Raw genomic sequence first — 13310 nt, 5'->3', positions numbered from 1 at the left:
GGAAACCTTGAATAAATAGGACACATTTGTGTCCATCCAGGCTAACATCCAACATATGCTTTAGCTTCCTGATGATGAGACAGGGCAAAATAGCCTCTAGGAAAGTTTGCAGTTGTTTATTGCTCACTTGACCAGCATGTATTAAATACCAGGCTTTTATTCTCTTATAATTAGTTTTTTTTTAAGAAAATCAAAAGCATACAAAAGTAGATTTGATCAGGTGTAGTGTATGAGATAGTAATTCACATTGTACTCTGCATATAAAAGCTTAAAAACAGTGCTAAAATTCACCAGTAGAAGGGTATGTAGTGTATATGGTGTTTGAACAAATAGTTCTGGTGGGTTCACAGTGAGATACTTACCTCTCACACTCTTGTTGCTCAGTTGACCCTTTTTAAAAAGATGCAGGATCAAAGGCAAAAGCAAGTGTATCTAAAATCTCCATGCCCTCTTTCCTCCAGTTTATGCCTTCATCCAAAAAATCTTTATGGAATTTCCATTTTCTAAGCACTGTGCCTGGTATTAGGGCTAAATGCATTAAGGACAGAGTCCTTAGCTTTCAGGTTTTGAGAGAGTTCACTGCATATATTCCAAATATTGGGCCAAACACATGATCCTTACTACAAATAATGTTTTGCATTTGTGTAGCAGAGTATGGTTTTCAAAACATTTTTTTCCCATAAATTGTCTTAGTTGATCAAACTCAGCATATACACTGGAATGAGATATCATGATCCCTATTTCCCAGGAGAAGGGGAAGCAAAGTTAAATATCTAGATCAATATTTTGGACATGTGGGGATGTGAAAGTAATTTTTTTCCTTGGCTAAAAAAAAAACTTTAAAGATTATAACATCATGGCTTCTTTCAGCTAGCATTAGTTTTTAAGTCCATTATATGCTTTAACAAAAAACAGGCAAATATTGATAGTTCAACAAAGTATATGCATTTTTACTAAGACATATGGAGAAGTAATGAGAATAATAAAATGAACTTCCAGTTTCAACACATAAACTCATGGCTTAATTTCATCTATACTCCTATTTGCTACCCTCCAGCCCCCAGATAACAAATATTTCATCCATGGATATTTTGGTCTGTATCTTTAAAGTTAAGAAGTTTCTTTAAAATACAACCACACTTAAAATGTTTAACAGTAATTCCTTAAGGTCAAATACCTGGTCATGATCACATGTCAACGATAGTGTCGTTACCTTAATTTGCTCCTGATTAAAAAATAAACCCATAAAGCAAACAAAATCCTAGTTAAGGCTTATATATACCAATTCATTCTTTTTATAATAGGTTTCCCATCCCTTCCCTTGTTTCCTCATGGTTTTGTTTAACAGTTCCCCTGTATTTCCTGTACATGTTAGGCTTGTCCCATTAATCTGTTGCTGAAAAAAGAAACAACACCCAAACTTAGTGCCTTAAAACATCAATGGACTCTCTCAGAGTTCTGAGGATGGATGGGGTTAGCTGGGTGTTTTTCACCTGGGATCCCTCCTGTCGTTGCAGTGAGTTGGTGGCTGAAGCTGGAGTCTTCTGAAAGCTTTCTTACCTACATGTCTGGCTCCTGGGCTGAGAAGGCTGGAATAGCTGGGGGCTGGTCTTGCATCTCTCTCTCACTGTGGCTTTTCCACACAGCTGGGTTGGACTTTTACATAGACTTCTTATGTGGTGCCTGGCTTACCCCAATGAGTACCAAGAGACCAAGTCTCATATGCAAGGCTTCTTCTGACCTCGACTTGAAAGTCACATAATGTCATTTCTACCACATTCTGTTAATTAAAGTGAATCACAGGGGCATCCCAGATTTAAGAGACAGGACATTACAAAAGCAAGAAAAATAGGAAGCATAGTTTATTGGAAGGGGAGGAGGTGGGACATCTTTAGTGATAAGTTACAAGGAGGCTGGATCAAATTGTTTTGTCAAAAATATTTTATAGGTGGTGGTGTGAATTTCTATCACAAGTCTTCTTGCCTCTATTTTTAATCAGTCATAATTATTGCCTAGATCAATTTCAGTATGTCATTAGAGGTTAAGAGGTTAAAATGGTACTTCTCTAACTCTGTCATTCCAACTTCATTTATTAGTTGGAATAGTTATAATTTCCCTGTATCGACTCTTTGCCTACCTTGAGGTACATTTTTGTATAAAATTTCTGGATAAATGCTTGATTCTTTCCATTTATATGCTAGTTTTCAATAATAATGAGTTAGTTTTCTGTTATCCTCCAAATGTGATGAGATTTTTTTGATTATAAGTTAAACTCATGATTTTAAATATATTTGATTTGTGTCAATCTATTAGAGTTACTGATGTTCAAACTACTCTTTTCTGGCCCATGGGCACCATCTCAAATTGGTTCCTGAGCCTTTTTTTTTTTTGCGGTACGCGGGCCCCTCACTGCTGTGGCCTCTCCTGTTGCGGAGCACAGGCTCCGGACGCGCAGGCTCAGCGGCCATGGCTCACGGGCCCAGCCGCTTCACGGCATGTGGGATCCTCCTGGACCGGGGCACGAACCCGTGTCCCCTGCATCGGCAGGCGGACTCTCAACCACTGTGCCACCAGGGAAGCTCTCCTGGGCCTTTTTGATAAGCTGTTAATGGTCTACGATGACTTCTGTGCTATCTGCTATGACAAGATAATCTAGGTTAATCTTGTAACTTTCCTGACCTAGACCTGGAAGCAGCCATTTCTCCAATAAGCTTTGACTCCTTCCTGTGGGGAACGGTAATGAGACCATAATCTATTTCCTACGGATGTTCATTGCTACTGATTGGTCATTTCTAGGTTTTTCTGTAGAAAGAGTTAAGAAAAGTTTTTTGCTTAAAAAAGAAAAATATGATGAATTCTTAGACATAATTATACTTTAAATTCATGAGTACATGGCTTTTATTTAATCTCTTCAATCATACCTCCAAAAATATTATTACTGAAACCAGTTTAAGATTTTTGTTTTTTGTTGTTGTTATTATTGTTTTAGAGTATATGCCAATGGGAATATATAGATAAATTACTGTCTTTTAAAGCTACTTTACATAGTGTCTATCAGTGTGGTTATGCCATCAACTCAGTACATAAAATCATTTTAATTTTGCTTTAGATCTTTAGGGATTTACCTTTTTAAAGCTGTGCTTTTTAAAAAAAATTTATGTAAAATACAGGGCTTCAAAGTCAAAATGAAAACAAAGACTATTCAAATAAGGCTATTCAAATAAGGCTCTCCCTGTTCACTCCACCACATGTCCTCTTTTTCCTTAAAGGTAACATTTTAAAAAATAGAATTTTGGTATATCCTTTCATTGTGTGTGCATGTGTATGCATATGTGTATATTTTATGTACACAATTTTATTTGCTCCCCCTTCCATTTCTTAGGTAATAGTAATACCTTGCTCTTTTCACCTAATATAATGGGTATTTCATTCCTTAGTAACATAAAGAGCCACAAAGTTTTGAAAAGGTGAATTTAAAAAAAGATCCAGGAACCAAATTTCATAGAGTTAAATTTTATAGTCATGTTAGCTGCTTAGATCAAAATATATGTATTGTCACAGCCTTAGCCATCAATAAACCATATTTTTAAGTTATTTTTCTTTTTATAGGTGAAAATGAAATTTTATTTTGTTTCTTTGGACACCACAAAACAATGGCATATCTACTAGTTTTACCTGTATAGGGAGATTAAAATTAGGCTGTGAGTCTCAAATGCTATTATTGTCATTATTCTCTGATTTGTTTAAACTTGCTAAAAACCTAGTACATATCATCTGCTTGTGTCGAAAGCCAATCTTCAGACTAAATATTCATGTTAATTATAGTCTTTTAAATAGATGCGTCTGTTTTATACCAATACATGAAATTATACACTTCTTAGTAACATTTTATTTTTATATTCTTTATATGAATGGTGAATTAAAAAAAATTTTAGAAATGAAACTAATTAATCACAGTTTACAGTTAAGACTTAAAAGTTTGAGAGATTTTCTACTTTTGTTTTAGAGACACTGGGAAAACAGACTCCCAAGAAATGTTTATCAAAGCTTAAAGTAACTATCCAGTACAGTTGTCTCAAAGTAGTTCTCCTTCAGAAATATACTCTCTTAGATCATTTTTGGAAAGAAAGGGAGAAGGAAATAATTGCCATTGGAATATGGGAAAATAAATAGGAAATTAAAAAGGTAATAGTGATCGGTCTTCAGGAGCTGTTTTTCTTGCTACTTTATTGTATGACAGTGTAACGCCTCACGGATCTGTTGGCACAGTCTCCAGGTACCCACTGATCTACCCACTCTAGCATGTTTTCTAGAATTCTTTCAAGGGGTTCAAGAGTCTTTGCACAGATAAACATTTAGAAAAAGGAAGAAAGAGAGAGAAAAACAAGAGTCAAATCCATTTTTAATTGCTCTGCACATGACACACAGTGGCTTTCTTAGTGTAACAGAAGGACAGGCTGGTATCTACCCTCACAAGAAATAGCAGTAATAAAAGCATCTCTTCAATTAAAAACCCCCTATGTTAGTTTCAACTAGAAATTCTACAACCAAGCCCTGGTAATGTAATATAGAAAAACTGAAAAAAGGCATTGGTACATAGTTCTTATAAATGAAACCTTGGTAGATCATATTTTCTGGTGCCAAATAAACCACTATTTTCGAATGTAAATTTCAAACTGGTTTCACTATTACTGTTAATACTTATTCATATCACACTTTACATTAGTAAAACACTCCTTAGATCATTATATCCACCCACAGAAGATATGAACCACACAATCACTTACTTTAAAACAAACTCAGCTTTGCACATTAAATACACACACACACACAACTGACTTCCCACACAACTTGTATAACTACTGCTTCTCTACTATCCCAAACCAAAGAGGTAGTCTTGCATTCACTGGAAAAGTATTACCAGTGTGTAATTTACTGTCTATTCAGAAGAATAAGTCTTTGATTAGAAAATGATAAAAGAGCACAAGGATTAGATGAGCGGCTGTCAGGTTAAGAGCAAGTCAAATAACTTATACTTTATGTCTTTATGTCAAAGATGATTAATACACAACCCTGAACTGACTTGGGATAGGTAACTCCGAAGCCTCTCAGTAAACCAGAAACTTCCTATTTCCCAGGTGTTTTAAATTCTTCTCATTTTTAACCTGAGAAATACAGTAATGAGTGGGCTTAGGATTTCATGCAGTTTTCCCTTTCCTTACAGAGGACAAATTGTGACTGAAAGTCAGCCGAGAAGAGGCTCCAGAGGGTTTTCTCTCTCTCTCTCTCTCTCTCTCTCTCTCTCTCTCGATAATTTTTTGTGTGCAAAACATTGTACCTCAGTAGTTAACTCAAATCTGTTTTGGCAAAAGAAGGGGTGTAAATACATTATTATTTAAAAAGTAATCTGAATACCCTCAGGATTTACAAATCAGACAATTTCACTACTCTTGTCCCCTTAAGAGAATACTATAAACCCAAATTATCCTTTTCAATAGTTGCCTCTTCAAAAAACATTAAAAAAAAAAATAACAGTACACGGGGGTTATAAGAAGCATGTTTGGTGTAAAGCAAGATTAATATGTATTTTTATCGTTTCCCTCTATCTTCTATTTGTATATTCCTTTTTCTTGTCTCTTTTGGGTAAAACTCATGTCTTCACAATCCTTCAGTATGAATAAAGAGAGAAGAACATTTCGCCACTCATTTATGTCTATTTTTTTAAGTAGCAAAAGATCTTATTTAAAAGGAGCCAAGCGTAAACATTATTAACGCAAATATAATGAAACAAACATACAATTTAGAGTAATATTTAAAATATCTGAATACCTAGATGCAGTTAAATACCTAATTCTCTGAAGTTTATTTTAATTTGCTACATTTGCTGCTTAACGTAACTTTGGCCCTTTCTCCTCTCCAACCCCGACAAAAGTGAACGTCATTAACTTACCCCATACATTTCGATTTAGACTTTTGTCTGAAACTTATCTTCTCCCCCCCACTCTTTTTTTTTCTCACACGTAAAAGCAGTCATTTTTATTTGTGTCTTTCCATTGCAGGTTCCTTGTATTTCATGGCAGGAGGGGTGGGTAAACTTAGGTCCCCTTTTTGTTATTCAAGTATCTTCAAGCCTTTGAGCACATGTGGTTGTTCCTCAGGGCCTTCTGTGTGCTGGGTGGCTCTCCGTGATGCCACCCTCCCCCAATGCTCCCGGGGCCATCCGATTGTGAGTAGGTGGTCTTCCCTCACTATGTGCACATTTTGAGCTACAAATTTCAGACTATTTACTCCTCTTAATTCTGTTTGAATTATGGCATTGTAAGCATTTTTCACAGAAACTGAACTTGAAATTTTAGAGACACCACAGGGGCCTGATCCTGTCAGCTCTTATTGAAACTGTTCTTCTGGCTTCAACAGCAGCTACAAAGCAGAGAGCAGTGCCACCCAGAAACGAGGTGAAACCAAGTCTCAGGAATTCAGAGCAGAACCAGCAAAGTGACAGGAACGTAGAAGGCTACTGAGTAGTAGAGAGCTGGGGAGAAAAAACATGCTCTGATCTCCACCTCTACTACCCGTATTTCATATAGAAATTGTGCCTTATCTAGGATGGGGCAGAGGCACATATTAAAACAAGGTGCCATGAACGTTTTCCTAACTCGCATTCAGAGAGACCTATGGCACTTCGTGTAGGGTAGTCAATCTGAGTGAGAAGATCTCTGTCAGCATGTGAGGGCTAAAGGCGGCCTTGGGGAGGTTAAGTTACCCCAGACCTTCAAATCCATCCTCCAGCTCCACAGGGAGGGACGTTTCCAAGGGCTGGAGGAAGCAGCAGCCACTGAAGCACTGAGTGCTTCTCTCCCTTGTCCAGTGGATTGTGACCACTCTCATTGCTTTCAGGTTTCCTTATGTCCAGGATCCTTGTGTCCAGAATAAAACAGGGGTCCTCCAGAAAACTCTGTATCATTGTAGCACTGAGGAGCCCTTGGATCCACCTGGGTGGTCTCTGTAGGTGCATTTGATCAATCTATGAAAGGGAAACCGTGAAAAGCCTTATTTTCCATCAATGCATGAGCTGTGAGAGCTTCTGAAGAAATGTTGGAAAATGGCTTATAAGCAGTAGTTGAATTTCAGCCTCATGTTTCTGCTGCTGAAGCTGCTCCTCTCAAAACTGCAGGGCTTCTTTTTTTTTTTTCTGTACGTGGGCCTCTCACTGTTGTGGCCTCTCCCGTTGCGGAGCACAGGCTCCGGACGCGCAGGCTCCGGACGCGCAGGCTCAGCGGCCATGGCTCACGGGCCCAGCCGCTCCGTGGCATGTGGGATCTTCCCGGACCGGGGCACGAACCCGTGTCCCCTGCATCGGCAGGCAGACTCTCAACCACTGCGCCACCAGGGAAGCCCTGCAGGGCTTCTTGACCAGCCTACGTTTCACCTCATAGCCTTTGACTCCATCCAGGACTCAGATGGGAAAAACATAACAAACAAACAAACAAATTTCCACGTAAACACTGCTGAACTTCCTGATTTCTGATTCTTGGGAAGAAGCTGACTGAATGTTGACATGTGTTACCTCTGAATTGAAGTGTGCCTACTCTAGGTCTAGGCTTAAGCTGTATGATTGTCACGTCTGTGTAGACTGTAAAACTGAGTACCAGCCCTTTCTAAGGTTTTCTTTTTCTTTTTTTTTTTTTCCTTTCTAAGGTTTTCTTTTCATTAATTCTGACTTTCTCCATCAAGATTGGCCTTAATGTATTAGTCTTGGGATTTGCATAGCAAGTTGAAATAATGTGTAGATTCACATGGTTCTAGTTAGGATAGTATTCTTAGTTTTTTTTTTTTCTACAACTAGCAATTTTATTTATTTATGTATCTATTCAGTAACCATATATTAGCACCATGTAAAATCCAGGCAACTTGATAGGTCCTGGAGATACACAGAGTAATGCAAAATGTTTCTTTTCCTCCAAAAGCTCTTTGGGGAATACAGACACTGAAGTCAATGGTTTGCCATACATGTGAGAAATTCTACAAGAGGCATATAAGGTGGTTGTGGAGACCTAGAAAAGCTTCCGTAAGGAGGCAATACTTTACCAACTTTTAAGATGGAGTAGTATAGCTAGGTGAGGTCAGCGAGGGAGGATGTGGAAGGACATTGTGGCCAAAGGCATGAAGGCACACGGAGTACAGGAAGCAGTTGTATAGAATGTGAGCATCACACTCTATGTAGTGTGATGTAGAGGTGTGGAGTGGCAAACAGGGCCAGGATCCTGGAGGATCAGGTATACTATGCTAAGGAGTTAAGTTTGAATTCTGTAGGCAGTGGGCATCAGTGAATGAAAACAGCATCTGATGCAGGGAACTCAGAATCTAGGGACCATATTTGGGTGGTTGATGGGAGAGTCTTGGATGAGATTTTATGCTGATTTGAAGGAACCCAGGCTGAAAGAGAGGTGAAGAGGTAGGAAAAGAAGGTATAATACATGGATCAGTATCCGTCTCTTTGCTCACAGTTCCTTGACAACTCCAACATTCACTGACTAGATTTTCTTATATTTTTGATAGCTGTCTTTGTGGCTTGGCCTTTTTATTTACTATACGTCAGCCCTTTCTGGTCTTTTGTTAAATTGTCCTCAATTTGGAAGTGAGTTAATAAACTAGTGTCAAGTGGTTTACAAATTCTGTTTTAAGAGAAATCTAGATTTTTTAAAAACTTCGGTAATGTGGGCTTTAAAAAAATCCGTAACTGCCCAACTGGCTTATGTCAACATTTTGGAAAGAATATCAGTCTTTAAAGCAGTGTTAGAGATATAAACCCTTGGGGGAGTGAAGAATGCCTGGTGCATGCTAATTTTGTACTTATCCAGGTGGAAGAGAGAGAGGAATAGCCAAAGCTATAGATAGAACAAAGGGATGTCACCTGCCACCTGGTCTCAGTGTGGGCTTAGCTCTCCTCACTAATTCCATATCAGAACATCAGTGGTTTAATTATTTATTTCTAACCTGTATCATATTAAGATCTTACTTTGACAAATCGCATTTTGACTTATAGTCTGTGCTTTTGGCGTGTGCTTTAATAGCATTAGCCAACTCTAGGCACATACTGAATTCATTATGTACCTTATGTATGTAAGTAGTAATACTTCCTTTTAATGAACATACGGTCACATCAAAGTGCTGTGAGGTTGTTTTACAAAAGCGTCTTTGTGCAGTGCTCCTGAGAAGTTTTGAGACATATGTTAAGTTGAAGAATTAATATGCTGCATTTTAAGTTGTATTTTAATGGAGTAATATATTATAATCTGGCCCCTCAAGGTGAATAGTCTGTTTGGGTCTTTGATTCTTAGGCTTAGGTTTTTAATTAGAATTCAATATTTTTGACATTTAAATTTTTTATTTGTGACCAGGTGAACTTAAAGCTCATAAAGTAAAATTGACTTTGAATTTGTATCCTGAACTATGGTATCAATAAAGGATAGATGAGTGACTCTTTTTCATATTTTCTATAGGCAGTAAGACGTTCACAGAACCTACTCTTACAGATAGCTATATGTGGCAGCACTAAACCGTGGCTAGATCTGCTAAACTGTTTTTTACCCTATGGACACCCTTCAATAACTTTTGAGGGCAGGGCTCTCCCAAGGCAGGTTGGTAGAAGCAGAGAAGTGAACCAGGAACAGGCAGGCTCAAGGTGTAGCCTGGCTATGAGCAGTCTTCCATGGGTAGTGGCTAGGAAGTCCAAGAGCAGTCTTCCTAACCACCTGTCTCAGCTGACTTGGCAACCCCAGGACTCATCCCAGTCCTATCAGTGTGCGGGAGACTGATGGTGGGTCTGAGCAGGGAAGCAGTTTTCTCAGTGAAGTGATGCTCCGTGGAGTCAAGTGCATGGCAGCATTTTGGGGATTCTTTGGGAGAAGGGGGAATCTATGGAGGATACTAGGCATCTCCTTGAAATGGAGAGAGAGAGGAGCCAGTGAACTTGAAGGAAGAGCTAGGCAGAATGTCAGAGCTCTAGTCAAGCAAGCTGAGATGAGAGCAGAGTTCTAGTCCAAGTAGGAACATAGAGTGCAAGTCCAATATTGGGCAGGGACTCTAATGCTTGGTGTATGTGGCAGGAGAGACTGCAGCCTGGTAAACACCAGGGATTCCCTTGTCTAGGGAGGTAACACTTTGTGGGCAGATTCTAATTCTGGAGGGCTGGGACTCCTCGTATATTGTCACGTGCCATCAGGATTAACTCAGGGACTGCTTAGGGCTCAGCCTGCAAGTTGAAGGTTGTCAGTAATTACAGCTGGGTGAGTGTACCTTGACCATCTCAGATAGAAACTAGTATGATCTCTCTTTGACATTAACCACTGACTAGCATTTCCAGGAAGACTTTGAGAATTGCTGGGAATATGGGAAAGAAACTCTGCTCGCTGGAGCATGGTATTGTTTTTACTTTTCATTTTAAAACTTTAAAAAGTGAAAACATTACTAATACTTATGGTATGTCCCAGCCTTGTATTTAAGAGTTGAAAGTAAAACTAATAAATGTATTTTCAATTTGGTGGGGCATTGTGTAGCATCTAACTTTATTTTTTTATATTATAAGAAATATTAGCAATGTGAGGATGTGGTTAGTTTTTGTTCGTTTGTTTTTAGTTAGTGTTTTACGTTTGAGTCTTGCTGCATGTTACCATGCTCCAGAATTTCAGAGACAAAAGGAACATTTTTTGACATTCATTGAAACCTTTTTGGTGAAAAATTTGTTTTAATGGTACTATTTAATTTTAATTTAAGTATGTATTGAATATTAACTATGTTTTGAATCTTTTCTTGTTTAAACTCTTAAATATTTATTGAGTGCAGATTTCAATCAAACTGTGTAGAATATTGGAAGTGTCTTTCTCTATTACAGGGGCATTGATTAGCTCTACTGTCAGTTTATTTTCCCCCAGAGAGGGAGTTCTAAACAACCATGTTTTATTGGTGTGGAAAGTTTGACAACACGTGGCAGGGTAAAGGAAACTTCACATGAACCAGATTAACTATACATTTGTCATTGGGAGCCCCATAAGCATAATGGTGATGGTGGCAGCAAAAATAATCTTCCTTTCCTTCCCTCTATCTTTCCTCTCTGCTTCTTTCCTTCCTCTTTCCCATTTTAAAGCTTTAATTCTCCGCTCCCAGCTTTATTTAGGTATAATTGAAAAATAAAATTGTAAGATATTTAAAAGTATATAATGTGATGATTTGATATACATTGGGAATGTATTCCCTTCATTGATTTATAAAATTTTAAGTTTTTATTATCAAAGCTTGCAAACATACATGAAGGAAAGTAGGATTTTGAACTGATGTGTACCATCTCCAGCTGTAACAATTATCAACTCACGGGTACTCTTATTTTATCTATTCCCTCCCTCCCTGTCTTTCCCTCCCCTCTCTCTTTTTTTTTCTCCTAGAGCAGAGGTCAAATCCCTACCTGCCTCTTATTTTGTATGCGAGAATGGTTTTTATATTTTTAAATGGTTAAATTTTGTGGCACGAAATTACATAAAATTTAAATTTCAGTGTCCGTAAAATAGAGTTTTATTGGAACACAGCCATGCTAATTCATTTAGGTATTGCCAACAGCAGAGTTGAGTAGGTCAATAGAGATCGAATGGCCTTTACAGAAAAAGTGTGCCATCCCCACACCTAGAACATTTGAAAGCACATTTAACTGATAAGGATTATTCTTTATTTTTTAATAATTTAAAGCTACCATGCCATTATTATACCCAACTAAATTAAAGAGAATTTTCAATGTCATCTAATACACTGTCCATATTCAAATTTTATGAGTTGCAGATTGGCCAGCCAGAAGTTGAAGTATCATTGAAGGTTAGAGCAATGAAACAAAACTTTTTTATGCGTGTGTCAGGAAATGGGTTGTTTTCTTTTACTTAGAAATGAACATTTTCAAATTAGATAATAGAATGCAGTTATCTATTTTCTAGTCTTTTGAACAGTATGAACAGTCATACTGAGTCATCACTAAGTTACAACTCAAGCTACTTTCTCAAAGTAGAATATCTTTTTTTCTTACTATGTCTAGTCTTTTTTTTCTTGGTCGTGTTCATCTTTCCAGAAGAACAAATCTGTTGGCTTTAAAAATATGGCTAGAGCATCTGGCATAGTATTTGATGTGTGTGGTTGCAATATTGACATAATTTCATTGATAACTACATTGTGTATAAACTTTCTGTTCGTGTTCTTTTTTATCTTGGAGATGTCAGATATTCTACTAGCTGTTCGCAGGTAGGTAGTGACATTAAAGGAAGAGCCCTATTAAACTGGTTCTCACAATATTTGCACCTCGGTCTTCTGCCTCATCATGTGATCTTGGTTGTAAGGATTCACAATATCTATTTTTTCACTTCTCTCAGGGTGATAAGGCTCTGCTAAATTGATGGGCATTAGCTGAATGCACAGACTATTGAATTATAAATTGATTACTTTAGACAACAAATGTTTTAGCACCTTCCTACATGCCTGGCACTGTTGTTCCTCCTGGAGGTAAATCAGTGGTGGTGATGGTTGCGGTGGGTAGAACTAAGTCCCTGCCCTTAATTTACTAATTCCTGGGAGAAACAAAACATCCATGTGGCTCACATGAGTCATCCATGACTCATGATTGCTGTTAAAAAAAAAAATTTCCAGCAGGGCAAACCTATTTAAATGACCAAATTAAGATCAGGATTTTGCTTATTTAGTACATAGCAAGTTCAAGGAAAAGCAATTGGATATTTTTTACTATAGCTTGAAACAATATCTGTTAAAGATATATTTGTAAATTGAATCTGAAAGGTTTGTTTTTGTAGTTACAAAGAGAATTAAATTCTTACTTTTCTTCCTGTTTTGGAGTTCAAGCCCCAAATTAAGTTTCTAAATAAACATTGAATCTGGGTTGCTCAGAGGTATTATTCTGAAAACTGAGGAACACTTATGATTTGGATAGCAAGTAAGAGACTATCTCAGACAAAAGGAGAGAGGGAAGGTAAACTTAGTAGAAGGAAATCTTTGTTGACAATAATAGCTTCATTCTCACAGTGCTTCCCAGTTTACAAATGCTTCCCTGTACGCTCTAACCTGATCATTTCAGTGGCAAAGAAGTTGGTGTTAACTCTGCTTTGCAGGTGAAGAAACAGGCTCTGATGGGTAAAGGGACATGTCCAGCATCAAGTCAGTCTGTGACTTGCTGTGTCCTGGACTCAGGTGTTCTGAGTCTCCAGGCGCAGTGCTCTCCCTGGGCTGAGAGCCTGCTTTTCTTGTTCATGTGATAGTACACA

The 13310-nt window shown here is 37.8% G+C and overlaps 1 protein-coding gene across 2 annotated transcripts in view; it reads left to right on the top strand.

Annotated features, from left to right (window-relative positions):
- Window positions 1–13310, top strand: part of GPD2 (glycerol-3-phosphate dehydrogenase 2) — a 132165-nt gene that overhangs the window by 76284 nt on the left and 42571 nt on the right. The gene's annotated exons all lie outside the window — the stretch shown is intronic.

The sequence above is a fragment of the Monodon monoceros genome, unplaced genomic scaffold (genome assembly GCF_005190385.1).
Source record: "Monodon monoceros isolate NGI ecotype Baffin Bay Population unplaced genomic scaffold, NGI_Narwhal_1 Super_Scaffold_16, whole genome shotgun sequence".
Lineage (NCBI taxonomy): Eukaryota > Metazoa > Chordata > Mammalia > Artiodactyla > Monodontidae > Monodon > Monodon monoceros.
The sequence above is the reverse complement of the archived record's forward strand: the minus strand, read 5'-3'. Positions and strand labels throughout refer to the sequence as shown.